The sequence below is a fragment of the Anser cygnoides genome, chromosome 15 (genome assembly GCF_040182565.1).
Source record: "Anser cygnoides isolate HZ-2024a breed goose chromosome 15, Taihu_goose_T2T_genome, whole genome shotgun sequence".
NCBI classification, from domain to species: Eukaryota; Metazoa; Chordata; class Aves; order Anseriformes; family Anatidae; genus Anser; species Anser cygnoides.
In genome coordinates this window covers 14,203,045-14,230,652 of record NC_089887.1, presented here as the reverse complement: position 1 = coordinate 14,230,652, position 27,608 = coordinate 14,203,045, and the positions used below count along the sequence as shown (strand labels likewise).

Here is a 27,608-nt window from a genome sequence, read left to right as displayed (position 1 = left end):
TTTGTCATATATATCAAGCATGCCCATTTCCCATTCACCTATATTTTTAAAAGTCTATTCATATAATCTCAAAAAAAAAAAAATGGTCAAAACTTTTACCTTATATTTTACCAGTAGATTTAATGTACTCATCTGTTTCATTAGATCAATTACAAATAGATAACTGCATTGGGAAATGAAAAAATCTTTTTTGTGTGTGTGTTTTCAGAGTAGACTGCCATTTTAAAGTCAATTATGCTGAAGATCTAACAACTTAGTCCACAATATGAAACTTCTGAGATGTGGAGAGCGTGATAACAGAAGATGTCTGATCCCTCTTTGAATTACTTGATACACCATGTATCCAACTTTTATCAAAAGAACCAAGCAAGCTTCATGAGATGTTCCTGTGCAGGTAACATATTTAATGTAGCTAATTCTTTTTATCATCTGAGAGCAAGATAAACTGAGAAATTCATGGATGTAAGAGTTGAGCAGGTTCTGTCACTTCATTTGCACATTAAGGGTGATAGAGTTTTTGCTAGTTTTAGTATCTGTGATTGAATCACTGCTTCTTACTACAGTAAGTGACTGTAATGTGATCAAGTATGTCAGAGAGTTGACAACTTTTTCTTGTAACTTGTACACTTTTGTGTCCAGTATTTGACTATTACTGTGGCAGAGAGCTTGCATACTGAATGTGCTCCCTGATAAGTGGTGTAGCATCAAGTGAAAATAAGCCTTAACATCAGTGGGTTTAGAAAAGAGTTGTCTTATCATCATTAGCAGAGGCCAGTTCATAATGGGGAATAATGTGGTCTCAGATGTTTCTGTGGTCAGGCTGTGTTTAAATGAAATTGGAAGATTTGATGCTGAGTTCTCTCCTTACCTTCTGTCCTCAACAGCTGCCTTTGTGAAATTATTCTGTGTGACTCTGTGTAGTTAGCAAAAAGAACAATTCATACAAGTGTTCTTCAGTCTCCTTGCAGCATTGAAAGGCCAAGCAAGGGTTATTTAGACGAAGGAGAATGTTACATTTTGTTAGTTTCTTCTTACTTTTTTCCTGAGCCTGGCTGGCTTGTGCAATAGGCCAAGATACTTGGGCTATCCTCAAGAACTTCCTTCACTTGGATATTTAGCAACTAACTAATTAAAGAATGTTCTTGCTTTTTCAAGCATCCTCAACTGCCTAGATAGAGCAACCACAGGGAATTTAAGTGCCAAAGTCCATTAAGAAAAAGGTGTCTGCAGTTCATTGGAGGGGGCAATTTTGTTACTTTCTGTGCAGTCTGTGTGCTAAGACCATAGGAGGGGAAATGACCAGCACAGTGAAAATCACTTGAACGTTTCCAAATAAGATGTTTTGATGAGATTCTCTTTTAATGGATTATTAAGGGAATATCTGCAGAAATAAGATTTTCTGTCCATTTTCTGTTTTCCGGAGGATGGCAAATAGCGACAAAAGCAGAACTAATGCCAACTACTGTAACTTTACTGACTTAATTGAAATTGCTGCCAATGTCAATTGATAGAAGGAAGACTTGAAGCTGTCTCGCAGTAACCTCTTCATGTCCCTTGCATTAAAAATATAGTATCAGGTTATGACTCTTTTTTTTTTTTAGAATTTGGAAAGGAGACAGCCCTGTGCTACTTACACAGTGATTTGGGTAATGTAACCATTGCACTGGGTTTTCTCAGATATGTGGCATGTTTAATGAATCTCTTAGACATTTCATTTTCTTTGTAAGTGCCAGTTATCAATCTAAGGTAATGGTGGATATTTTAACATAAACCGCCACGGAAGTTTATAAAATTATCATGTCAACATTGTATTTTTCCAGTAGAGTTAGGGGATTACAAGAAAACGATATTGTGATTTAATTAAACAGTGTATATATTAATATCTTGCTGTTCCTCATTACTTATTCTTTATACTGGCAAGTTATAGCCATCATTTTACGGTGCCTTTACTTTGTTGTGCTTGCTGTTGGGCAGTTCATTAGATGACCTGAAAACTTCAGCTATTAAATTGGAGGAGGGATCTATACGTAGTCCAAAGGATGATTTTTCCCACTCACGTAACACTACCCTTAATGCATTGCCAAACGAGATTTCAGTCACAGTTGATTGTACAAATATTTTAGATGTGATTTCATGTTTTTACTTTTTCAGTCACCAGTGGAAAGAGTAGTGCTACCCTATACCTCTTTGAACATGCAGGGTTCCCATATTCTCTCCAAATCATTAAGGTTCCCTGTTACTGGTTTTTGTATTTAAATTTAAATCCGAAAGCACGAAAACCTTTGCTAGCTCGCTAAGCACACACCCATGTGGGCTCTCCTGGAGCAGCACCAAGAGTGGGTATAAAAGACCTTGCTGTAGGTTAGGGCTGCCAGTAATAGCCATTCAGAGTGCCCTGACTGGGTGTTACTGGGTATTAGTAATACAAATGGGCAGAGAGACTACGCTCAGATTAAGTCACTGATACTAATCTCAGCCGCCACCACTGCAGAAAAACTCCTTTGAACCTAGTTTTTTATTTTAGATCAAAAAAAAAATCATTTTTTCTTTCTAGTATTCTTGATAGCTCTTCAGCAATGCTAATTAATGAGCGTTCAGTTTTCCCTGTGGTAACAATAGATTTGCTCTAGACTTTTTAGGAACATTTTTGGCTACTCTTGTAGCTACCCTCAATTATTCTTTTTTATTCTGAGATCTGTGTCAAAATAAATCCCGTTCCCTCCAGGATACTTGAGGGCTGACGGAAGTGTAATATTTGATGGTTGTATTCTCTGTCTGAATCTATCTAAATATATGGGTGCTGTCCATGATTTTGCTATTTTAAAGTAATCTCACTCCTGCAAATGATTTAGCTTAAATTTACAACTTGGCAATTTTAGTGTCTATCAAAATTCTTGTGATTGTGAAAATATTTGTTTGTTTGTTTTGTAATGTGTCTGTATTTTTCTTTGAAGAGATAGGCATCTTTCTGACTCTCTCACAAGGAATTGTAAAACTTATTTTATGGTGAAATCAAGCAGTTTGAAATATCTACAGTGCTGGAAACTAGAAAGCTGTAGAAAGATATTAAATGACAGATTTGCCTTTAAGTATTTGCAAACTAAAGAAAAATACACAACTGTACACAAGTCAAAGAGGATTCAGTGTGATACAGAGTAAAGCAGCTTGATAAAAGATTAGAAGTGGCTTTTGTTGAGCATTTCTTCATTGGAGTCTTGGAGGACTGAACACGGAGGAAGGCTTTGGACCTGAGGGAGATACTTCAGCACACAGAGCTGCAGGTACTCTTAAAAATGTTTTCCTAAATCATGGTCTTCTTACTCTTGGATGATGCTGATTGCTTGATTGAAGAACTGCCCTCTTCTTACAAAAGAAAAGAAATGTCATTGAAAACTGTAAATGCTTAACTCCTCTCTCACTCAGACCATGTGTATCCCCTCAAGCCAAGAAATGGGTGCACATCTCAGTCCCCATTACTAGAAGGCCATTACCATCTGACAAAATTTGGCCTTCGTATTATTAATTAATTTTGCACTGGAAATTTTGTAATGTTATGCAAGCAACAAGAAAGTGATCTGTTCTTGCTACATACTTAATATAACTACGATTAAAGGTACCTAGCAAAAATTAATAGCAGTGATAGAATCCTAGGATCATTTGGAAAGTCTCATCTAGTCCAAACTCGTGCTTAAGGCAGGGTCGCTTATGAGATCAATGTGCTTCCGAGTATTTTTTTTTTTATGCTTCCCAGCAGATCACAGGTTAATTCCAGCAAAGTGATAATTTCACCAAGTGTCAATCATTTCTTTAGAAATTCAGCTATTATCACTTTCATATGCTTTTAATTCACAGGTTAACTATGGGAACTTGGTAATGTATAGTGACAATTCTGCAGACCTTTAAAATGTTACACTCATTATTATACTAACTTTCCTGATAGTTCCAACAAGTGCTAGAAATACTATTGTTATGATAAGTTATGGATCCCCAGTGGAGGCATTTAATTTCATGGCAAGTTAAAGGCTATAACAGCCTATTAAACCAGGAAAAAAATGTTATTTTTCCACACACACAAAAAAAAAAAATGCTTAAAGGAAAAAAAAGAAAAGGAAAGAAATGTTTAGTGGCATTTCTTTAAGAGAGCAATTTATCAAAACACAAATCTTAAAGATAAGATTTTTTGGAAGTAATGCATTCTTTAGGGGCTAACAATGAGAATGGTGTGGCCATCCTTTTTAGCAAATGTTGACTGTCATTTCTAATTCAGAAGAGACATCAGTGGTAGCTGATGAGAATCTAAGCTAACGCTGAAGTACGTATATGATCTTCCTTTCATCATTCTTAGTAAAATAGCCCCAAAAATAGGACAATGATTCTGCTGATGTGTGTGATTATAACATTGGTGCATAACCCTGTGGAGGCATGATCAGTGCTCGGCTTTGCTCACATAAGTAGTCCTTTGGTTTCAAAACATGGATAACGCCGCAGCATTTGTGGTGGCCTTTTGGAAGCTTTCAAAAGTTAGTTATCGCTTTGTGAACCTTGAACAGCACTTGTAGGTTTGACTGAGAATCTGAAAATACCTCCCCACACCACTAGAAGTGACAGAGCACAGCAGCTTGCTTTTCAGCTCCAAAGCCTTTGTATTTTGTTTGCAGCCCTATGTCAAAAGTACTTACATTGGAGAATGTAAATAACTGAAGATGAGAGGTGATTTTCTTATAAGGGAAAATAAGTAAAGAGATTAAACCTTTAATAACCTCACTCCTCTATTTTGTTTCCCAAGTACCTGTTTCAGTGCCCATTGTAGCCAACAGGAACCTTTCCAGTGGCTTTAGCAGATATTGTGCTGATTCCTGAAGCTTTAGCTGTAAATGAAGAATCTTACAAAGCTGCAAAAGCTGAAAGATTTGGGAATCTGGGGTAGGATTAAATATTAACTTCAGCCTGGGTGGTACCATCTGGGACTCACTCACAAAGGATGCTAATGAACAGGTTAAAATGAAATAAAGATAAATAATAATAAAAACACAGCTTGAAAATCACTGAAGTCCTGTCCTATCCCTTCCCCAGGTGTACAATCATATTGTCCTTTATTTTAGATTTAAATATTTCAAATAATCTCATCACCTCAATTTTTTAACACCTCTAAGATGTCCTGGAGGTGCTACAGTGGAAAAGAATGGTTAATAATGGTCTAGCCAGTCAGGGGTCATTGTAAGGCAGGATCATTCTGATTTGCTTGGGAGAAGTTGTAAGGAAATTTGAAAATTTGAGGTGTGGCAGCTGGCAGAAAATGATTTAATGTGGAAACGAAGACTTTGGTCACCATCATTGCATGGTAGGAGTTTTGAATAGTAGGGCCAGCAGCCTGAATATGGAGCAACTCAAATAAAGAGCAAATCAGAAATTTTAGTAGTTAAGGTGGGAAATAATTTGCAGCTTTATCAGTGAAGAAGCTGTATGTATAGAGGGAATGTGGGGCCATGAATTGAAAGCAGAATGATTTAGTACAGCAGGATTCTTTTGAGAGTATAATGAGCTTCTGCCCCTAAATTAAAACTTTTCTTTAAAGATTTTGAATCCAAAAATAACTATCAAGGGAGTTTCACAGAAGCATTAATTACTTTCATTCCTAAATCTGACAGTGATCCAAATTCATGTTCCAACTACCATCCCTTTTCCCTTATAAATTAAGGTTGCAGAGCTAAATTATTGGCTTCAAGGACTGCAGAGGCAATTTTCTACATCATATCTCATTCCCAAGTTGAATGTTACACGTAGATTATGCACAAACAATGCTGAAAACCTTTATAGCAATATCCCTTGAGCCAGTAAACTCTTTGTCTACTAAACAGAAATTCCTAATGATACTGTGAATGTATGTGACTGCCTACAGTGAGATTACCTCTTCTCTAACCTTCTGGTACTCTATCTTTGGCCGATATTTGGTTCAGCTATTTTTCTCCTTTTTTACAAGCCTACGATTTTTTTACAAGTACAATGATTTTATGAGTGGTATTTCCTCGTGGTCCTTCTTAGCCTTTTTCTTTTGGCTTTGCTGAGTGTTTTTGCTTAATAACACAAAGGGATTGATAGAAGACATGGACGTATCTTTCAGATACGTATTCTGTTTCAGTTATCACTAACATGGATTGTTTGTTTGTTGTTGTTGTTGTTGGGCTGGGAAAAAAATGTTAGTTGCCTGTGGTAATTTTATTCAAATATACAAGGAACTCGTGTCACTACAGTTGGAGACAGAGTGGGTGTCCATATCATACACACATGCTATTTAACCTATCCATTGGTTGAAAGAGTGGTATTTTTTTCAGACTGAGATTAGTGCTCACAACTGCAAACAGCTGGATTTATCTCCTGTTCATGGTAAAGTCTAAGCCATCCCGTGATTGTGTTTGTCCGAGGAATTCAATGCAGAGGTCCACCTACCTTCCATTCCTTTCTTTGACGTGCTAAACGCTACTCTCAGTTTAAGTCTAGAGACAAGGGAGCCACAAAGAATTACGAATGGATTCCAAGCGTGGGAGATGGGAATGCATTCTTCACTTTCTTTGGTGGGTGAAGAGTGAAGGAGCATTTCCCTGCTTGTTGGCTGGGACGTCTGGGCTGATGCAGTGGTTCAGGTCACCCAAGCGCTATGCTGATGACCTGCTGGCCTTAGCTGGGCGTGCTGTTGTCTGCTGTTGAGGTAGTTTAAACCACTGCTTGAACGGAATGTACTATGTGGGCAAAGACATCTTTGGGCTGTTTAACTTCAGATACTTTTCTTTTACTATGTTTTGTCAGCGAATAAGTGTAATAAGAATATCTGAATATCTGAGAATATTAGAAGAGCAGCAGCTTCTTGGGACTGTGCACCATCTGGGCTGTTCTTGCAGGCCTAGGTCTGAGAAACAAATTTTCTTGCTAGAAAAAGAAGTTTGGATTTAGGTGAGCATCAACTATGGAATGGGCATTTCTGTTTGCTGCAGTTTACAGTAGTTCTTTCTTTGAAGCCCTCAGTTGGTACTTGGCCTACTGCATGCACGTGTGTATTTACAGCCCCACAGTCACCATCCTCCTTACTTCTACACAGAGTAATAAATTTTTTGTTTTTCTCATTCAGTTGTACTGTCAGTTGTGAATAGGTTCTGGAATTTTGGAATTCCTTTTGAAGCTGCCTGGAACTGGCTTGACAGGGAGCAGCTGTGTCAAGACCTTGCCATGTAAACCCAAGTCAGTATCTTTCACTTTCTTCTAACTCTTTGATTTTGTTTCCACTTACTAAAGTATTTAATATTTAAGGTTTAAGAAATATGAACATGTTTTTATGTAATCTGGGTCCACTCTGAAAGGCCCTCAGTAACTGGGACAACTGAACAGTATAACAGTTTATCATAGAATCATTTAGCTTGGAAAAGACCCTTAAGATCATCAAGTCCAACCATCACCTAACACTGCCAAGTCCACCACTAAGCCGTGACCACAGGTGCCACATCTACACGTTTCTTAAATACCTCTGGGGATGGGGAGTCCACCACATCCTTGGGCAGTCTGTTCTAATGCCTTACCACCCTTTCGTGTAGAATTTCTTCCTCATATCCAATCTAAACCTCCCCTGGAGCAACTTGTGGCCATTTCCTTGCATCCTATCATTTGTCATTATAAAGCTGAGATGTGCACATCAGAGGTACTTGACTCGAAACTGTTAAAACATACAGAAATATTACGATGAAATCTTTCCTGTTTCAGTAGAAGTTTATTTTCTGGGCTAGGGTTCTTAGCAAAGGAAGTTGCCAGTGGCTTGTGTTCCAAACTGTATGTAAACCAGTACGCTCTGCTGGCCACTGAATTATGATTTTCCTTGTTTTTTAACCAACCCATCATGCTATCCCTGGCTCTCACTTGGCTTTGAAACATGCAGAGAGGATGGCAGAGTAATTTACTACAGTATTATTATTTGAGAACCAATGGGAAGAATAAACAACCTGGGATCTTTTGCAAGGGAACAGGGAGAGGCTTGTTTACCAGATCTCACATTTCTGGCAAACAGCTGGCTGTAGTTTTAATAATGAGCTGCCCATAATTGGAATGTATTTAATCCAAGTTAACACACATGCACTAAACTTGCTAATTGGGAATTTCTCTTTATAATAAGCACATTACTCTTGCTTTTTCAAGTAATGCTAACATGCTGATACAGCAAAGAGACTGCACCTCGCTACATGAATGCAGCTAGCAGGCCCTAGTGCATGGTAATTTTTGAAGAAAACATATGGTAAGAGTAATGGCTGAAGTCTGTAGACAGCTTGCCTAAATTACAGTGCATCCATTGAAACCAGGACACATGCTAAGCTGCTGAAAGCAAAGAGATGTCATTAAAAAATGATTCATATACCTTTGCCTTAATGAGTGCTCACACTTGAGGATTGCCAATTGCCTGATCAATAGCTTCACTGCTGCACAAGGCAAAATTCTTTGTACAAACGAAATATTATGATTGCAGAAGTGTGTTAACTTGACCATATACACTTTTGCCTTAAAGGAACTCGAAAATAATATTTTACTTTTTTTTCTGAAACCTGTCTATATTTGAACCTCGTAAATAAACAATCATGCACTGCCATATGGAGCAATTTCATAACAGCACATGGTGAGGTTCTAATGAGTTTTACCATACTGTGCCTGACAGGTGAAATTTCAGCTTTGATTACAGGAGGCCAAAAATAATTCATCCAGGCCAATAAAGTTTGATTTAGGTAAGACTCAATTATTTTTGCTATCAGCCATTAAGAACTGTTCTTTCCTCATTTTCATTTTCAGGCACACAGCCTGGCAACAAGCAATAATGGATATTTATTGGGCTATCAAATCCACAGAGACTTGTTTACTTATCCAAGTACTGTGATTGTCAATATTACATAGTCCACAGACTGTTATCTTTAAAAGGTGTCATGTTTAAGAGTTGTTTTCAGGCTCAACTCCTAAACTTTAAAAAAGTGCTTTGAAGTTATTATTAGTAATGCAGTGCCTAGAGACCCCATTATGCCAGCCAGAGTCTAAAACAAAAGTAAGAGACAGACCTGACACAGAAAATATGCTGGCAATCTTGTGTGTTCATTGACAAGCCCAAACATCTCCAATGCAGACAGACAGGCTTGGTCCCGCTGCAAGTGGGTGCCTCTCCACTGGGCTAATGGAAGCACAAACTCTCTTAATTAACGAGACATACTGTGCTACTGAGGGACTACAGCATGAAGTATAGGTGCTGCCACGCTCAAATGGAGTTGAGGTCTACGTCCTGCAGTACTGCACATCTTGGAATGGACAAAAGCAGGACTGATAGAGGAAGGCTTAAAAATCTTGTGTTAAGCCTGTTGTAAACTGCTGCTACCTTGGATCTTGCCCTCATCTCTTGTAATTGAATACTGGCCTTAAGCCCCACAGGCCAGGTGATACCACTGAGACAAAGTCACAGAGTTATCTTTAGTGAAACAAACAAATACTGTTTTACACCTTTTTTTACCATAGGAGGACATTCATGTTAGAATGCTATTTCAGACAGTACAGTTTCTCTGTTTTTCCGGTAAACTAGGGCACTGAATTATTCAGAGAAGGCAAGTCAAAGAGAGGTGTGTGCCACCGGGGCCTTCTGCGGCTGCAAGAATAAGGAATCATACTGAAGCTCTTGCCTTAAAATTTGTAAGTTTTTTCTAAGGGCCTACCCAAAATAGCTTAGTGTTTTTGGAAGGCTGGTAAGTCTCAAACGTCTAGGATTTCACCTTAATACTAACTACTGTTTTTGTGATATTTTAGGTGAAAAGGCATACTGGATGACATGTTGATCTCTCATAGGCCCTTTATTCCCATTGATATGTTCTTCCCTATTCTTTTCCTCCTTTCTCTTATGTTCAACAGGTGGAAAATGAGCAGTTATACCTTTTTAGAAAATTGGCAAATAGGTAGGCATGCCATTCCTGCATAGCGTGTGACATTTTATGCAAAGCTTTATCTCTGACCTTTCTTTTCTTACCCTTAGTTCAATTTCTTTCTGCCCTGGGGTTTGAGACAATGAAAGTTAATTATGGCTCCTGTTAGGTCCTTCAGGGGGCTGGGCTCTTCATACACATCTACAAGAATAAAAGTGACCTTGAAGGTCCTTTTTCAACATATGTCCCCTATCAAACTTGATCTCCTTTTTCTTCTTTTTCTTCCAGCAGAAGCTTTAATTTTCTGTTAAGTGAGGGGGTTATAACAAATCTGTATGAATAAAGATGATATCAAATGAAGTTCTAATATTGTATTATTTTTATTTTAGGGTATAATCTTGGGATTACTTTTAAAGAAATTTAGAAATATTCACCCAAAATTGTGGTTACCTCTCTGAATCCCAAAGTGGAAGTCTAATTTGCAAATGCATTTCCAAAGATACTGATGTTCAGGCAGGTCTTTTAGGTCACCTATCTAAAAATGAGATAAAAGCAGCTTCTGATGCTTTCCAGAATTAAAATGGGAATGAGTTGGGTTGGGTACTCACTTGAAAGTATCATTAGTAACTTGCAGATACCCTTTATTTGTGTTCCTGAGCTTCATTGCAGTCTGGTGTCCTACTTAAGGATTAAAAACATAGGATAAGCAAGGAGCTATGAAATTAAACCAGAATATAACTGAGCCAATCTTAGGTAGTATCTCTGAGGTAATTAAGAAAGGAGCAATACAGTGATCAAATCAAGGTCGCAATTAAAACTGAATCAACAGATCAATGGGTTCAAATGAGCAAATCATCTCATTAATATAGCAGGTAATCAAGTAGAATTAAGAGATTGGCACTGAAGGGTATTTTCTGTTAGTTTTAGTCTCTAACGTTGTGGGGAGAGGTAGGGAAGAGCCAGTTTCCTTTCAGCCTGGGATTCGACCAGCAGCGACCTAAGAAAGAAGTTCATGCATGATCTTAAGTTTGCACCTAGTATTTATTCCAACATCTGTGAAGGTCTGATTTTGGTTCATTTTTAGAAAGTGCAGCCTGTCAAAGTCAGAGGTGTGAAAACTGAACCTAATCTCATCTAGTTAAGGAAATGGCATTAATTCATTACTGTGGATGTGGCAAAAATATAGTTTGATGAAGAGCCTTCCTTATGAAAGATACAGGTTCTGTGGTGTTCATCTACATAGCTCTTTCAGCATCCTGTTCTGGGCTGGAGCTCAGAGACGGCCTTTCCCTACAAAAAAAAAAAAAAAAAGTTTTCTGTGGGTCTTTTTAGTCCCTTCTTTTCCAAACCTTTCAGAATGTCCATCTCTGAAATCTCCACCATCCCTGTTTAGTTAAAATGCTAAAGTCATTACTGTTAGACACTAAAGTTATTAGAAGTATACAGACAGTATGATGACACAAGCCTCATCTCCTTAGGGAAGATTAACAAGATATTTCTACATTTTATTGTGATAAATTCTCTTCCTGATGAAAGTATGAATACTTGAGACTCAACTAGAATGTGGGCATTCTCTACAATTTTTTAAAAATATTTTGTCAAATAGGTTAATTTTGAGATTACGAGTTTCACTTTTTCACCGTTATAAAATAAGCACAGTTTCTAAGCACAGAGGTAACTCATATGTGTCTGTTTAGAATGATAAACTTGTCTTGCCTTTCCCTTGTTAATGGGGATGGCCTTTTGGAAAGACTGTAAAATTGTTATGTGAAAAAGAGATTGTTTAAAATTCAGCATGATCTGAAGAGGTGGGCTGTGCATCTCCAGTCAAAATGGATGCCTAGAAATCTTGCCATCTTAATTCAGAGACCAGATGCAACACAGGTCAATTTAATTTCATTACTGTCACAAGGTCTTCTGAAAAGATTATAATGTTTGCAAGCCACTGCCCACTGCAAGGTGATGCCACATGAGGAGAGTTCACTGGGGACCACATGCTGTAGTGAAATTAATTAACCCATGTCAGCAATGGAGAGTTAAAAGCAGGTCAGTAACATCTGCATTTGCTCACTGAAGATAGAGTAATAATCAGTTTAAGCTTCTTATACTGTTAAGAATCAAAATGTAAAAAGTTAAATGAGTGATTTATTTTTTTTAATCGGTGGACAGAAATAAAGAGAGACTGGAAAAGTAAGACTAGACATATTTTTATTTTCTCTTTTTATGGTAAGTGCTTACTAAGCTAAAGCTAACAGAAATGCAACTGCAGCACTGGATTGCCCATGCTATCTAATTTTCAAACAGACATAAATACTACAGAACAACTTGTCATTTTAAAAGGGTAAACAGAAAAATCATATAAATTAAATGACATTTAAGAAGTTCAGGGTTTATATCACTGCCACCAGGGAAATCAGAGACCCAAGGAAGAAATGTTTCTTTAAAGCACTGATATAATCAAGCTTGGGAGGGAGATATTTTTTTCTTCTAAATGATTGTCCAAATAATTTAGAAGCATAATTTTGGACTCAGATTGTCACAAAGGATTATTTCTATTTCTTTTTAATTATGGGCCTTGCATTTGGAATTAATTTTTAAGTTCAGTAAGGCAGTAAAAGGCTAAATGCAGTCAAGTGGCTGTAGGAAATACAAAGCCCATCGAGGCTCTGGTTTTCTGAAAACAGGTGAAATAATATTACAGGGCAAAGTTTGTTTTGTTTAGGTCCTTACCTATGTGTTTATAGGGCCAGCAGAGCCTGCCTTGGGATAGAGGAACACTGTGATCACCTCCTAAGGTCCATCCAGATCCTTGCTCTAAGGCTAAATCTGTCAAATGTTAATGATCATCTTTGCACTGCGACTGCTTCATGCTAGAAGGGGACCATGAGGTGACGAGTTAAGTGCTATGGTGTTGTCTGAGTCTCGCCAGGAAATATAGTGCCAGCAGAGCTGTACCTGAACTGTTCAGGGTTCAAACTGAGCTCTGCATAGGCTGGGATGTGTTGGGATGGGAAGGGAGAAGAGAGACTCTCCTTCTTTGAAAGGATAAGGAGAGCATGAGAGAGATCCCCGTTGAGTCACTGGGGTGTTAGTGGCACCCTTGGCAGCCTGAGAGGGGCAGGACCCGGCACCTGCCTGCATCCCTGGTGGTTCAGCACCAACAGGCAACCGAGCACCACCCAGCTGCACTCTCACTGCCCCTCCTCAACAGAACAGTGGGAGAAAATATGACAAGAAAGCTCGTGGGTTGAGGTGAGGACAGAGAGGTCCCTCACCAATTAGTCACAGGTGAAACAGACTCAGCTGGGAAGATGAATTTCATTTATTGCCACTTGATAGCAGCATGGGATAGTGCGAACTAAAAGCAAACTAAAACCACCTCATTCCCCTTAACCACCCTCTTCTCCTTCCTCCCCCCAAGCAGCGCAGGGGAATGGGCAATAATGGCTGCAGTCAGTCTATAGCGCTTCGTCTCCTCCGCTCCTTCGTGGTCACCCTCTGCCCCTGCTCCACACGGGGTCCCTCCCACGGCATGCCGTCCTTCTGAACTGATCCTGTGGGGGCTGCCCACAGGCAGCAGCTCTTCAAGAACTGCTCCCACACGGCTCCGTACCACGGGGTCCGTCCCCCAGGAGCAACCTGCTCCAGCACGGGTCCCCCACGGGCAGCAGCTCCCCCCAGACCTCCTGCCCCTGTGTGGGCTCCTCTCCACAGGCTGCAGCTTCCTTCAGGCCATAGCTGCCTGCTGTGGCCGGGGGTCTGCCGCAGGCAGCCCTCTGGAGATCTGTACCAGCATGGTCCTCTGCAGGCTTCAGGGGGACAGCCTGCTCCTCCATGGGACTTCTGCCCTGTGCCTGGAGCACCTCCTGCCCGCCTCCTGCACTGCCCTGGGTGTCTGCAGGGCTGATTCTCTCACCTTTCCTCACCCCTCTCCCCCAGTTGCTGTAGCACAGCAGTTTTTTTCCCCTTTCTTCACTCTGCTCACCCAGAGGCCCACCCAGCATCCCTCACGGCCCAGCTCTGGCCACCAGCGGGTCCCTTGGGAGCTGGCTGGAGCTGGCTCTGCTCTGGCGTGGGGCAGCTGCTGGGCTCCTCTCACAGGGGCCATCCCTGCAGCCCCCTGCTACCAAAGCATTCCCCCGTAAACCCAATACAACATCCCGGTGTGCAGGATGACAGCAAAGATGAGCTCTAGCTGCAGCTGGTCAGCGGCATCCCCCAGCACATTAGTGATGCAGCAGCAAGGCATCTGGCATGGGGACTTCCTGCATGGCGTGCTCAGAGCGCAGGCCGTAGCAGCTCTATTAAACGGTATAGATGCTGCTTCCTTTTCAGTCTGCAGTTGGATGCTGCTGTATCAATGAGTAGATGATGAGAGTAGAGAGCAAGGGGAAAGGTCACCTCCCATACTGTCACAGCACATCAAACAGCTTGCTGATATTTCTAACTCACAGGCGCAGGAATTCATCGTGCTTATCTCAGAACAGTGTTCTGTGCACAAGACAGCAGTTAGGTCCTGTCCTCGCTACTGGCATTTATCACGTTATATGATGACCTTTGAAGGATCAAGCTACCAAACACCATGCTGGCTGAAACTTTTCAGTATGTATCGCTGTAATGCAGTGTTATGTCAACTTGCTTAGTCCAAACAGGACCAGAATTTGACCTCAATACAGAACATGACCCATTCTTTGCTGTGTTATCCAATTAGTCATAGTCATTAATTCATCTCTTTAAGATCTTGTTTTAACAGGAGACACTCTTATTGCCAAGGTAATCCCTAACATTTCACAAACATAGTATTATAGACAGTTCTGATGAAAGACAACCTCAAGGGGGTTTGCTAATCCTCCCCTGTCCTAACGCAGGATCAGCAAGACATTTAAGCTTTTCATGAAAGATATTTGTCTAACCTATCTTTAAAGAGAACCTGTAATTCTGGGGAGGGGGGCTGGGTTATAAGTCCTATCCCTTTTTCCTTCTCTACAGATCCTTCTTTTGTTTGTTTGTTTTTTTTGTTTGTTTGTTTTGTTTTGTTTTGACTTATTCCATCCACCAAATTGTTGGTAACAGACAGCAGAAAGAACACATTTAAATGTTGCCTGTAAATAAGTTACTACTGAGTGTCTTAATAAAAGATTAGTCAGTGGCTTAGAGTCCATTAATTAATAAGCTGAGGCAATCTATAGTATTTTGCACTGATGCATTGAGCTATCTCCATATACCATACCATTCTGATGTATCTCAGAGCATCTGATTGCTCACTTAGAAATCAAGTCACATGTACACCTAATAGAATAAGTGCTCAAATAAAAAAGCCTAGAGTCTTTTCATTCTAACTTGTTTTTCATGACATTGTTCGAAAAAAAATGCCTCTGTATTTTGTAAATTGTTCTTTAAAAAATAGACTGCACTTCTACTTTTCTCAGAGGCATTTTGCGCACAGCTTTTGTGCAAGTATATTATGATGTTTGAGAAGCAGAGCTATGATCTTTTCTGTTCCTTGTTTGCATCAGTAACGTCTGACTTAAAAGATCTGTAGCGCTCTCATATACAAAATTATTAGCATGTCAGAAGAGAAATTGCAAGCTTTTTGTGTCCTGAAGGGTTTCATAAAATGTTATGCAAGTGTCTGGTGCAGATGGAGTTGGTAGCACTGCTTATTGTTAAGGTAGTCCAGCATTTGGCATTTTCACTTGCCAGGTTTTAATTATTCAAACTAAAACTTTTTATGCAAATATTTGCTTCAGGCTAAATGTTATAAGGAACTTTCAGGAAAAATAGTTCAGCTGCATCCCAGAGTACAGAAATCTGTACAAGAGTACAGAGGAAAGGAGCAGATTAGCTTTTCCTCCTGATAAACAAAATACTAAAATGATTTCATTAAAAAGGTTTGTTTGCTCTTTGTTTAAAAATTGGCAGAGAGATTTGCTTTAACATCAGAGGTCTGCCTTCTCCAGCTACTTGCAAATCCAAGACAGGTCCCTGAAAAGCCTCTCAGTGGCTGCATGCTGGAGTGGAGTCACCGAGTGCTCCAGGTACCTTCTGCCACTGGCCTTGGAGGGACTGTGCAAGGTCTTGGCCTTGTATCAGACCTGCTTAATCTGCAGGAATATCCAAAGAAAATTGTCGTAATCCCCGTATGCTTTCTGACTGTCGAGTAGCTACCCACAGGGTTAGAATTGTTCTTTCTTTATTTCAACATAGCAGATAAGCCGGTGCTGCTTCCAGTTCGTTCAGCGCGTCCTGGGGGTGAGACGTTACTGCCGGTCATCCGGCTGCGTGTGGCCGCTAGGCTTTGCTCCATGCCTGAAGCTAAGAGGTGTGACTCGTAGCATACAGATCAACATCTGAGACACATATTTATTATCAAAGCATTAAACTAGCTTCAGAGATGTCCAGCCTGTTTATATTTGGCTGTTACAGCTTTGACCTGGCTGACCAACACTGCGAGCAGTTGGCAAGGACAGCCATAGTGGCAGTGATGGCTGTTAGCAGTCATTTGCGGAGGGGCCTGGTGAGGACAGAGCAGGAGGTAGGCAACAGTGTCAAGCCTAACCATGCTCATCTGGTTACTTTAATGCTGACTTAAAACAAAAGCTGTCTGGATTCAGTCCAGAAATTGTCTGTGCTGAGCATGCGGCATCACCAGACTACAGGGACAGTGCAGGACTTACCCTGGCAGCTGGAGGAAGCAAATGCAGAGACAATTATGGTGTTAAGCACTGAACCAGAGAACAGGGAGACAGTGAAACCCTCCCTGCTTTAAGCGCTTGATCCCCTGTGATGATAACAGTCTGCTTATTGTTGCCAGACGTCTCATCACAGCCAGTGGTAGAAGCCTGAGCTGTGTACCCACATCTCTGAGACTCCAGCTCAAGGAGTTTTTTCTCGCCTGATAGAATTTCATGATAATTTGTTTCATGAAATTTAAGACTTATTTTCTCATTACGGATATACACAGAAACATCTGCACTCAGATTTGAAAAGGAACCAGTTGCCTACTGTCTCCAAACTTATGCATGCTGGATTGTACAACCTTAATAACCTTCTGAATTATTTATTTTTCAGAATCTAATATAGCTCTCAACGTTTGTATCAAATTGGAACCGTAGGGGAAACCTGGGCAGTAGGACATAGCAGCAATTATCCCCAGTGCTGCTCAACTCTATGATAGCTTAGCGAACCATTTTTTGCTTTCATGGAGTTTGTACTGACCAGTGTCACTTCAGAACCTTGGTTTTCAACATTTGGTTGCACTATTATGCAAAAATACCGCCTCCAAGTCAAGCTGCTTGTTGCTGCTGCGTAGCAAACTTCCAACTCATTTGTAGCTCTGTAGCATGGAATTACATAGCTGTAGGCAACTGGCCCAGTTGACATACTCATTACTTGGGTCCAAATTTATTGTTATTAGATGCAAAGACATTAATTAGCAGTAATTCTGACAGAACAGTAATGCATAAGCTTTTCTACTTAAAGTATGATACCAATGTACATGGCATGGGATATGCTGTATCCGTTTTCTCCTTAAACTTGCAAAAACAAAGACAATTACTTTGGAAATTACTGCACAAATACTTCTTTGAAAGGAAATCTTGATGAGAATGCTGACTGCTGCTGGTTTTACAGATGCAGGAATTTGAGTGTCTTTGGGAGCCTGCTAGCTGGTGCTACAGCATACATCTGTATAGCTAAAGGACGTGGTTCTTTGGAGGTCTGCTGCTGCTGGTAGTTAGAAATTCCTGAAATGAGCAATTTGTCTGCTGTTCCTCTGTCTCACCCAAAGTGGCCGTTTAAGATGGGAAGTGCTTTCAGAATCATGAGCAGAGATATGCATGAGGAGTTTTCTGGAACTGAGTTCTGAATCAAAGCAAGTCTATGTGATTCTCAATGCGAAATTAAGTGGATTAGTTTAAGTAAATAGGCTTTCAATTTAACTTGGAAAGACTGGGATTTGGGTAAACAATTAGTGTGGTTTTTTTTCTTTTAAAAGAAGGTCTGTCTTGTGCAGCTAAAAAGCAAAAAGAACTTCTCTTACTGAAGAAGTATCTTTGAGAATGTGGGACAAATTTTGTAATGCTCTGTATGATAAAACAAGGGGTTTATTTCAATATATTTGTCTCTACAGTGTAATGTACGATACTATGTGTAATGACTGCAGGGACTGGTTAGATGTGTGATAGAACACACAGTACTGTGCTGTTATCTTGTTTTAATTACATGCAACATTTTTCTTCAAAATGAAGAAAACAATAGAGACAATAATCCGTGAGCAAGCAGATATGCGGATGCAAAAGAGATGACTACAGTATTCCTCTGTTGGTAGTACCACGAAGAAAGGTCATGAAAAGCCCCATAAATAGCCTCTATTACCCAGGAAGAATGCCTCAGTAAGTGTCTGACAGAGAGATCCCCAGCTCCCAGCAGCCATTAAAGCAGACTTTCACTTTCAGACATTAGAACATAAAGCTCCTTAATGAAGGGAAGATGTTTTTAGTCAAATTGTTTTCCTTTAATATTTGTTTTCTCCACTTGAACAAAATGTATATGACAAATGACTGCCTAAGCTTACAAGAAAGATCATTGTTAAAACGGACAGTTTGAATCAAAATTTTTTAAAAAATTCCCATTACACTATTTAAATGGAAACAATTCAGACATCATTAAAATAAAGCAGGATTCCTTCGGGGAGAAATTATTTCTGGTTTGATTTCTGTCAAAATGACTTTGACTTTCAGAATACTTTTACAAAATGTTTTCCTGAGGCTTTGCCTTTGTGAAGGGTTTTTAAACAAAGGAACTATTTGCCACTAAACAGAGTAATCTGATAAAAGATTGAATTCAAATTAAGTATGCTGCTTTTTTAATGGAAGAGGTTCTTTATTATTTTATTTTGTTTTAAGACATGTCACCTAATCAGCACATAAATCTTCATAGAATTCATCTGACAACCTCATTAATTTCCCGTGAATATTGCAGTGTGAAGAAAAGACCGTAATTTCATGAAGGTAATTTATTTCAAAATCAGGTGCCTCATATTTTTCGTTCTGTGAGTTTTTCTTTTAATGAAGCTAATCTCAGTCATAAACGCATCCTTGTGGGCACAGCATGGTCATATACTGACTCTGGAGAAGGCCCAGTCCTGTTCTCCCTCAGGTGACTGTAATCTAGTATATCTCCCATGAGACACATGACGGTATGAACTAATGTTGTAACCAAGTGCGGGGGGCTGCAAGAGCTTCATTTACATTATACCGTGACAAAAGTGGTGTAAAGGTCCCTAATTATGAACATGAAACAACTTTTGTCCGGCAATGTTACAGTGTTAGAGCAGCAGAAACCTGAACTGACAGAGCACTGCATCAGGCCTCCTATGGATTGCAAAGCTCTTGCTCTTCTCCAGTTTGTCACTCTTAATTTCAAGCTCACTGTTAAAAGGTTCGGTTAATATCTGGAAAAAAGCTGGATTTTCTGCTGGAAAGCACATGGTCTGGGACCTGATTTTCTGTTCCTTTGTGCCTTAGTTGTTTGTATGTGCAACCGAATCTGAACTTTTCCAGTTGCATCAGTAGAATATTTTTTGTTTCCTACTTTCTTTCTGCTGTGCTTTTGTGTTTCAGTTGTTTGTGCCTAGGCATACACATTTCAACAAAAAGCAGGCATTTCTGTCATCCTCCCATCGTCTGAGGCAGTGAGCTTGGCAGAGGCAGCGGCTGAAGGGGGTGACCAGGTTCTCCTGATGTCGTCCTGAGAGCAGGGCTGCACCATGGCTGCATCACACAGAGGTACTGTAGCCTCTCCCTGTGAGCTCCTCTTTGCCCTGCAATGGAAGCGATCATGTTTTGAACTGTAACTAGAATTTTGATAACTCCCTTGCATTTTCAGGCTGTATTTTATTTAACTTCATTGTTCTGTGACAGACTTGATGATGAAGGTGCTTACATAACATATATAATGTTTTTGTCATATGTAAAACAGCACAAAACTGCAGAGCTTTAATAGAAATTGGTATAAATCCCTAAACACTAGCTATGGAAAAATCTCAGACTGTTGCTGGTAGTGAACTAACATTGTGATGAAGCATGGTTCATTCCAAGTTTCTATAGCTATGCATCTTCAAAATTCTGCCAATTTTTCAATATTATTTTTCTCTTTGGTGGTCACAAAGCCCATGTAACCATTAACAATAATGAGATACAGTTTCAAGGAAAAAAAAAAAAAGAATTTGTGTGAAAGTTTCTTGGGCTCTAAGTAAATGCAAAGAGAGCCTATTTCTTTGTCACAAAAGTTTCAGAAATGTCGCATGCAGAGTGTACAGAGGCATCTTTCAGACATGATTTTGAAAATTGCTAATATTTGAAACCAGCTGGTGTAACAAGGTTACTGAGGTGAGGAGAGAGCTGGTGCCTGGAGGACATGTATTAGAGAGATCGGGAGATGTTGCAGGCAAGTTTCAATATCAGTAGCTATTTTTTACAGTAATTTCATTGCAACATTGACCACTGAGAACAACCACCCGTCATTTAACCAGTTCTGCAACTTCTTTTTCCCCCACTTTTAATCTCCTAGTGGAGTCAGCTGAATAATACCTTTTTCAAGGTAAGCGTCTGATGTGTTACATCAATCACTAGAATTTCTTCTAAGATCCACATTATACTTTAAACCTTGACCTTAACAGCCATATCAGCATAATAATTTTTAGGTATCTGAAGGATTTAATACTTGATCAAGAGAGAAGGTGTTGGGGGCTCCTTTTATGACCTGTGGCAGATAGGAATGCGAATCTGTTGATCCCCCTTGGATTATTCTCTGTCATCGAGCTTTTAAAGGCAAGTAGCTGTTCTGCTTGGGTGCAATCTGTATGGTAAAGCTTTATTAAGAAATAATAATCAGTGCAGATGAACATCAGGTAAGCTGTTTTGGAGAAGGGTGTTTGGTTTCCAGGCTAAGTACAGCATGGAAAGCAGCAATAAAGGTTTCATCTCCTTGCCCCTCAGTGAGAGAGCTCTCTTTAGCATGTTACTGTATTCCAGGTTTCATAGCTGCTCAGTGGATTTTGAGACTGGCAAAGAAAAGTAATATGGTGGTTTTTAAGTGTTGAGTTTTGTAATGTGAACACATTAAGTGAGAAATAAGAGGCGACCAGCTCATTGCATGGAGGCTACAGACCATCTTTCAGATGTTGGCAAGTTTTGGTCCTGGAGGTTTCCTGTCCCAGATCCACCAACAAGCAACTCTTGGGAAGCCGTCTGGTTTTATAGCCATTTTCGAATGTGCTGAGCCAGTCAGATCACTTGCAAAACTCTTCAGTAATGATAAATCACTATGATTTCCGTTAAGGGTAGTCAAGATATTTTTCAGAATTGTCAACTTTTTATGATTTTGAGGGGCAGTGTTTTTATTGTTTTATACAGCTGGTCTCCAAAATTAATATATTTAATGAAGACATTTAACAGAGAAAAGAATAATGTTTAAAATTTGATAGATGATGTCATTTTTACTCTTCACATCACAGAGGAATGAGATATTAAGTTTTCTGTTACTTAGTCCCTAAGGCATGCAGGCTGCAACTGTCATAAACATGGTTCAGTAACAGACGCTGTCAGTTTGGCCTCTGACATCCTAGGCCAAGACTCAGTGCTTTCAAGCTGGCTCTAAGTAAATGAAACAGACTCTGTTGTTTGAGCTAATTGCAAAATTTGTGTCAAGGCTTACTCATGAATTCAGTAGGTATCTTTCTATTAACATCAGCGAGACATTGGCTAGGCTTCGGTGTCATAATCGTGTTCTAGCTACTGTGATAAATGAATTTGTTAGCAAAATGTATGCTGCTTTGTGAGGGACAGCAAGTTCTCAATGAAAATAGTTCTCTTTGGCTGCAGGTTAAAATGAATATGTAATAGGCTGTTAATCCTGTCTGGACTTTGGGGGTTACTAGTTCAGAAGTTAAATCAGAGTACCACTCACCTTGACACAGAGTCAAAGCTACATTTTTTCTGCAAAATAACTCTGGAGTTAGCCCACAATATTACTGTAGTGTTAAAAATGGGTGTTTGAGTAGGTATTTCCATAGCAGAAAATGATTCTTTCAAAGTATGTGTAGATGCTTTGCCATAGATGAGCTCCATGCACCTTGCTAAAGGATATGCTTTTTCATTGTTACAATCCCCATCCCCTCTGCCATTTCTAGCAAATATGCATTTGACTGGTAGGCTGATCCATTTCCATGAAGTACCTCTATCCTTAACAATCACATCGTGCAGCTGTCAGAATCCCTGGGTTGCGGTGAGGCATGGTTTTCCCAGGCTTTATCTTGTCACAGTAATGCATCAGACATGTAAAAGTAGATGAGTTGTGAAAAGAAACTTTGGTTCAGCTTTTCAGTTTTAGATTTTAGTGATTATGAAAATTATGAAGTGTATGTATAATGGTATATTTTTGCACTGCTTAAATGTGGTGGGTTTTTTGGTGCTCTAAGACTTCAATGTGTTTTTGTTTTTCTTTTCAATATACAGTATTTTAAATAAGGTAAACTTGAGGGATTGTTTTGTTTTTAAATATGTTTTATAATCAAACTGGTAGTTATTCTTTCTTTTGATTGCTACATGGATGCTTTGAGTAGTATGTAGCAAAACACACTTAGTTCATGCAACTTCATGATCATTTAGAAAAAGTAATTTTCTTTGTGGCCAAGCTGAGAGTTGTAAGACATGTGGCATGAGCTTTATCTCAGCACGCTTGCAGAATATGTTGGAAACCACAGGATTCCTGAATGCATTTAATAAATAACACGTCATCCATCTATCAGCTGAATTATAGTGCACTGCATAAGCTCGAGCAGTCAGCTGACCTGTTTATCTTCATCCCCCCTCCCACCAGCTCTATTCAGTGTGAGCAGAGTTATAGAAGTTAAAAAAAAAGGGGGGGGGGGGGGGGGAGTCATTAATAGAAGAGAGGCAGAAGATGATGAATTAAGGGAGCCTCCATTAATTTTTCATTTTGACAGATTATCGTCTGTCAAAAGGCAGAGGAGATGTTTCTCATACACAGAGCCAGGGAGCTCGCTCTTTGTAACACAGACTTATGTTTTTCGCATGAATTAGGTAGTGGGCACCAAAAGGATGAAAAATTCATGACAATCTATAATTTACATGCTAGAAGATAAATAATGAACTAAATCCCGTCATTAAATTGGTCTTTCGTTTTTTTCTTAATCCCTAGGGTGATGAATCTGATTCTGTAACAACATTTAGTATAAATTGATTTTTTTTTTTGGTGGGGGGCAAAGCTGTTTAAAATACTTTTGTTATAAATAGCTTTAGCAGCACAGTGCATTGCCTTAGGCTGAAAGATATGCCAGCCTATTAATGTAATAGTACATTAAGATTGACGTTAATTAATGTCAATATTAACATCACCTTTTCTAAACCACACTGAGCTACAAAAAAAAGTCATAAATATTGTAGGGTTTGGTTTAATTAACTTTGAGTTTTGATCAAAAAAAATGTCTGGCATATCGTGAAACCCTTTTATTCAGATGGTATTAACATGGATAAATGGGCATTTGAATAAATGCGGGCTTTTCACATCTCTTAATATATGTCAAGGGACATGACCTCATTTCAAACAAATGTGTTTTTTCAGATAAGACATTAAGGTAAGTGAAGTTTCACTGTGTATAATAAATAATAAAAATACAAGCCTTAAAAGAAAATCCTGGCAATTTTAGTTGTGTTACAGACTGGTTACCGAAGGCTAGTGGAACCGTTAAATTCCTTTGTGTGCTCCTTATAGAGGGCAAAGGAAAAAAAAAAAAAACACAAATCCTGCTATATGGACGTTACAAATGAATTTTCTCTTAATTATTTTACCTAAATCATGTTTTTTCTATAATGTGCAAACAGGTGAAAAAAGAATTGCTGACATATCTGCACACCTGCATACATAGGCACTCACACATGCAGGTAGGATGTAGGTGGTTTAAGCTCGCTTGTGTTCTGTATTATTTCCTGACCTGACATTGGCAGAACACTGCAGGGTTTTCCACAGAAACGTGACTGTGTCACCAGCCCGTGTTTCCTCACCTGCATTTTGGAGGATCCTTACGGGAGGACTCCTGCTTCAGGTGTTCCCTTGACCCTGTGAAAGCTGCACAACAGGTCAGGAAGAGCAGCAAACCCAAGGCCCTGTCATGCTGTTCAGAGGTACTGGGGGAATGAAGTGAAGTGGAGCAAGTCCGGGTTGCAGCTGGGTGCACCGAGCGCAAGTACCGCATGGCTGTCGCCTGCTGCAGGACCCCGGCAGGCTCTGCAGAGAGCGTGCCTACCTACCACAACGCTTGCGTCGAGATGTTCCCTGGCTTCTTGCTTGCAGGAAATTCCTCCTAATGAGTTGCCATAAAGAAAGCCAGGCTAATGACAGACTGATTTAATGTGAGTTCATACCATTAATTTCTAGGGACTGGTAGATTGAATGAGGTTCCTGAAGAGTATTGCAAAAATGCTTCAGTTAATTCCAGCCGTTACCTGGAGTAACGAGCAGTACTGCTGTGCACGGCCTCCTTCCTGTCAAGCGGGGCGCTGTGCCTGCAGTGGCAGCCACCTTCCATGGCCCACAGGTGCCATCGGGGCAGTGTTGTGGAAGAGCTTCTGTGGCAGCCTGTCCCTGTCCCCATCCACAACCCCAACCCTGTCCCTGTCCCCATGCCCATCCCCATGCAGAGGTGGCGGCAGCAGCAGACGGCCCAGTGCCCTCACTGTGGCTGCCCAGACAAGGGCTCCCTTGTGCTCCAAGGTGAGTGGAGCCTCTGTGTGTTTCACATAGACCCAGAATTTAAAATTTCTGATTCTTTTGAATCCATAGCCTTACAGGCAACTGGAACAAGAAATTAACTTATTAAAAATGCTTAATTTTCAAAAGGGCCTAATCTTCACAGTGATTCTCAGGCTTCTGGAACATTCTTGTGGCGCTGTCCCTAACTCTTTAGAAAGCCACCTGGAATATTAAAAATTGGTTTTGTTTGTAACATTTTTCCACTTTTTAAAAAATGATCAATCGAGTTACTTTCTCTCTCAGGCTAATGCGTGCCAATCAGTGATCTGCCCTTTTTTCCCTGCATTTCTTGAGTTAAGTGTTTCTTGTGTATATTCCTCTAGTTACTGAACAAACTGGGGATCAAACACTGTATTTCACCCTACTTGGGAACCACAGTACAAAAAAAAAGGACGTGAAACTGTTGGAGAGTGTCCAGGGAGGGGCTTCAAAGATGGTGAAGGGCCTAGAGGGGAAGACATATGAGGAGCGGCTGAGGTCACTGGGCCTGTTCAGCCTGGAGAAGAGGAGGCTGAGGGGAGACCTCATTGCGGCCTGCAGCTTCCTCATGAGGGGGAGTGGAGGGGCAGGCGCTGATCTGTTCTCCTTGGTCACCAGTGATAGGACCCGTGGGAATGGTGTCAAGCTGGGGCAGGGGAGGTTCAGGGTGGATATCATGAAGAGGTTCTTCACCGAGAGGTGGTTGCACACTGGAACAAGCTCCCCAGGGGCGTAGTCACGGCACCAAGCCTGTCAGAGTTTAAGAAGCGTTTGGACTGTGCACTTAGTCACATGGTCTGAATTTTTGGATAGACCTGTGTGGTGCCAGGAGTTGGACTAAATGATCTTTGTGTGTCCCTTCCAACTTGGGATATTCTATGATTTCCCCTGCTTCTGGTTCCAAGCCTTTCTGCAGGCAGCACTTTGCTCCCCAGATGTTTGGGTTTTTGGGAGACCAAGCTGCAAGGGTACCCAGCTGTCTGCTGCCGGCAGCTGGTCTTGCTCTCCTCCACCTCAGCTTAGCTGCCCATGGGCGTTTTCCTGGGTTCAGCATAAATCAGTTTTTGGAGTCCCCTTGCTGAGAATCAGGGCTTGCCTGAGGGCCTCAGCTGGAACTGAGGGTGTTATCGGCCCGCATGTTCTGGACGGTTTCCCTCGGCCGGTGTCGGAGCAGTATGTTTTGGGTGGAAACCAACCGCATTGTTGGTGGGTTAAGCCCATCTCACCACCATGGCATTTCATGATCCAAAATCCTCTCGAAAGCTAAGCCAGAGAGAACATTGTTCCAGTTTACACCAGCTAAGGATCTAGCCTAGTCTTATATGTAGAGCAGTACATTTATTGCTCTGCTTAGCAATGCCAGTCATGGCAGTGTGATAAAACAGGGCAGGTAGAATCTCTCCTTCCTGAACATGACATTCTTTAGCTTGTGCTGTCTGTACCATTGGGATGAATGAGGTCTGAAATTCATCCTGAATAAGTCAGTAGGATTTTTTCTGTCATTGACTTCCTCCTGGCCAGCATTTCACTCTCAGAATATGTAATATATTTTTAACACATTTGGGTTTTATAGCTCATTTCCTGTAACAAATGTGTGGGAAATATTGGTGGGCTTTCAGTGCAGATTATGCTTTTGTAGCTGTCCAAATTATCTTGGCCTATTTAAACACATTTAATGCTATTTTAGGCTTGTTGGTATTCACATTGCTCACTGCTTTAAATGTAGCCTCAGGGGCCCTGTGGGCAGGAGCTAGAAATGAGGTTCTCCCCATGGAAGCCTTGTGCAGTCATATGGTAGATAATGGGATTGATCCAATTTCCATTGAAGTCTGCGGTGGCGGGATGGAGTCCAGTATGTTGATTAAAATTTTGTGCTTGCTCATGAGACTGGGTATGCGATCAATATATAGAATGACATAAAATATCAGGGGAAAATTTATTCAATGCTTTTTCTGCAAAAAAAAATGTGTACTTTGTTTTAGGACCACCTCTCTGTCCTGCATACTTTCAGCTTCAGCACCACATTTAAAACTTAATAATTAATAACTATGTTTTTCCTGACCCTCCTTAGAGTCAAATTTATTTCAATGATGTGGTCTGTATTTAGATTTCAGAGGGAAATGGGCAGTTGACATAAGAGACAAAGTGCAGACACCTTGCCTGGAATTCCAAAGCAGTGGTGTGCTTCATACCTTTAAAGCCACTTGTGTAGTCTTTTAAGATGCACCAAACTAGTATCTGTTGTCTTCTGGCCCCTCTTATTGCCTCTTCTCCCTGTAAAGCAACACAGCTAGTCTAAGATACCATCCTACTGTAAGCGTACTTTTGGATTTTTCTTCTTTCCTATAAATACACACTGAGTATTAATGTCTGTGGAAATTAATCATTTTTCTATTTGATCATCCTTTTACTGCATTGACTTTTCTGTAATAATCTTATTAAGACCCTTGAAAAATCAAATCAGTACTTTAGATAATGGCTTCTTTAATAGGTATTTTTTTAATTCTGAATGGGAAATCTTTGTGATTGTAGCAAAAGAATTCTTATGAAATTCTTCAGGGTTTTGGTAACTTTCATTACTTTTCAAGATAAGTGAAACCCAAAGTCAGTTTGTGTAAGGAAATTCTATCACTAAGCATTTCTTGGCTAATTGTAAGGAGAAAACAAGTTATTACAGTACTCGCCGGACTGAATTTCTTTCAGTGGAAGTAAATTTGAAGTACCCGATAAAGTTTATGGCCTTTCTAAGGAAACTTCATAGCTTGTTTGAAGAGTTTTTCCTGAATCAAGACAAAGTTAAAATCGCTGCAGGTGAGCATTTCCAGTTGTTTGTGTTTTTTGTTTTTTTTTTTTTTTTTGTGTTTTTGT

General features: G+C 40.0%; 2 long non-coding RNA genes across 5 annotated transcripts in view; one reads left to right on the top strand and one right to left on the bottom strand.

Annotated features, from left to right (window-relative positions):
• The window catches only part of LOC125183042 (uncharacterized), a 525,727-nt gene extending 502,861 nt beyond the window's left edge, over nucleotides 1–22,866 (top strand). The window contains exons 6-8 of one of the 2 annotated variants that reach the window (XR_010825017.1): nucleotides 209–7,233; nucleotides 8,690–8,756; nucleotides 9,593–22,866. This is a non-coding gene — a long non-coding RNA (uncharacterized lncRNA). Of the gene's footprint in view, nucleotides 1–208 lie in introns of both variants that reach the window. The other variant, XR_010825016.1, reaches the window with a different exon arrangement.
• LOC125183040 (uncharacterized) lies at nucleotides 3,229–25,101 on the bottom strand. Of its 3 annotated transcripts, XR_007164116.2 has the most exons (4): nucleotides 24,014–24,245; nucleotides 11,144–11,216; nucleotides 10,535–10,596; nucleotides 3,229–3,363 (listed from the first exon to the last, which is right to left on the bottom strand). It is a non-coding gene; the product is annotated as an uncharacterized lncRNA (long non-coding RNA). The 3 variants fall into 3 exon arrangements; XR_010825019.1 differs by lacking the exons at nucleotides 3,229–3,363; nucleotides 10,535–10,596 and adding an exon at nucleotides 24,260–25,101 and having other exon boundaries at nucleotides 11,094–11,216; nucleotides 24,014–24,077; XR_010825020.1 differs by lacking the exons at nucleotides 3,229–3,363; nucleotides 10,535–10,596; nucleotides 11,144–11,216 and adding exons at nucleotides 19,621–19,749; nucleotides 24,260–25,098 and having other exon boundaries at nucleotides 24,014–24,077.
• Between the last annotated feature and the right edge of the window lie 2,507 nt (nucleotides 25,102–27,608).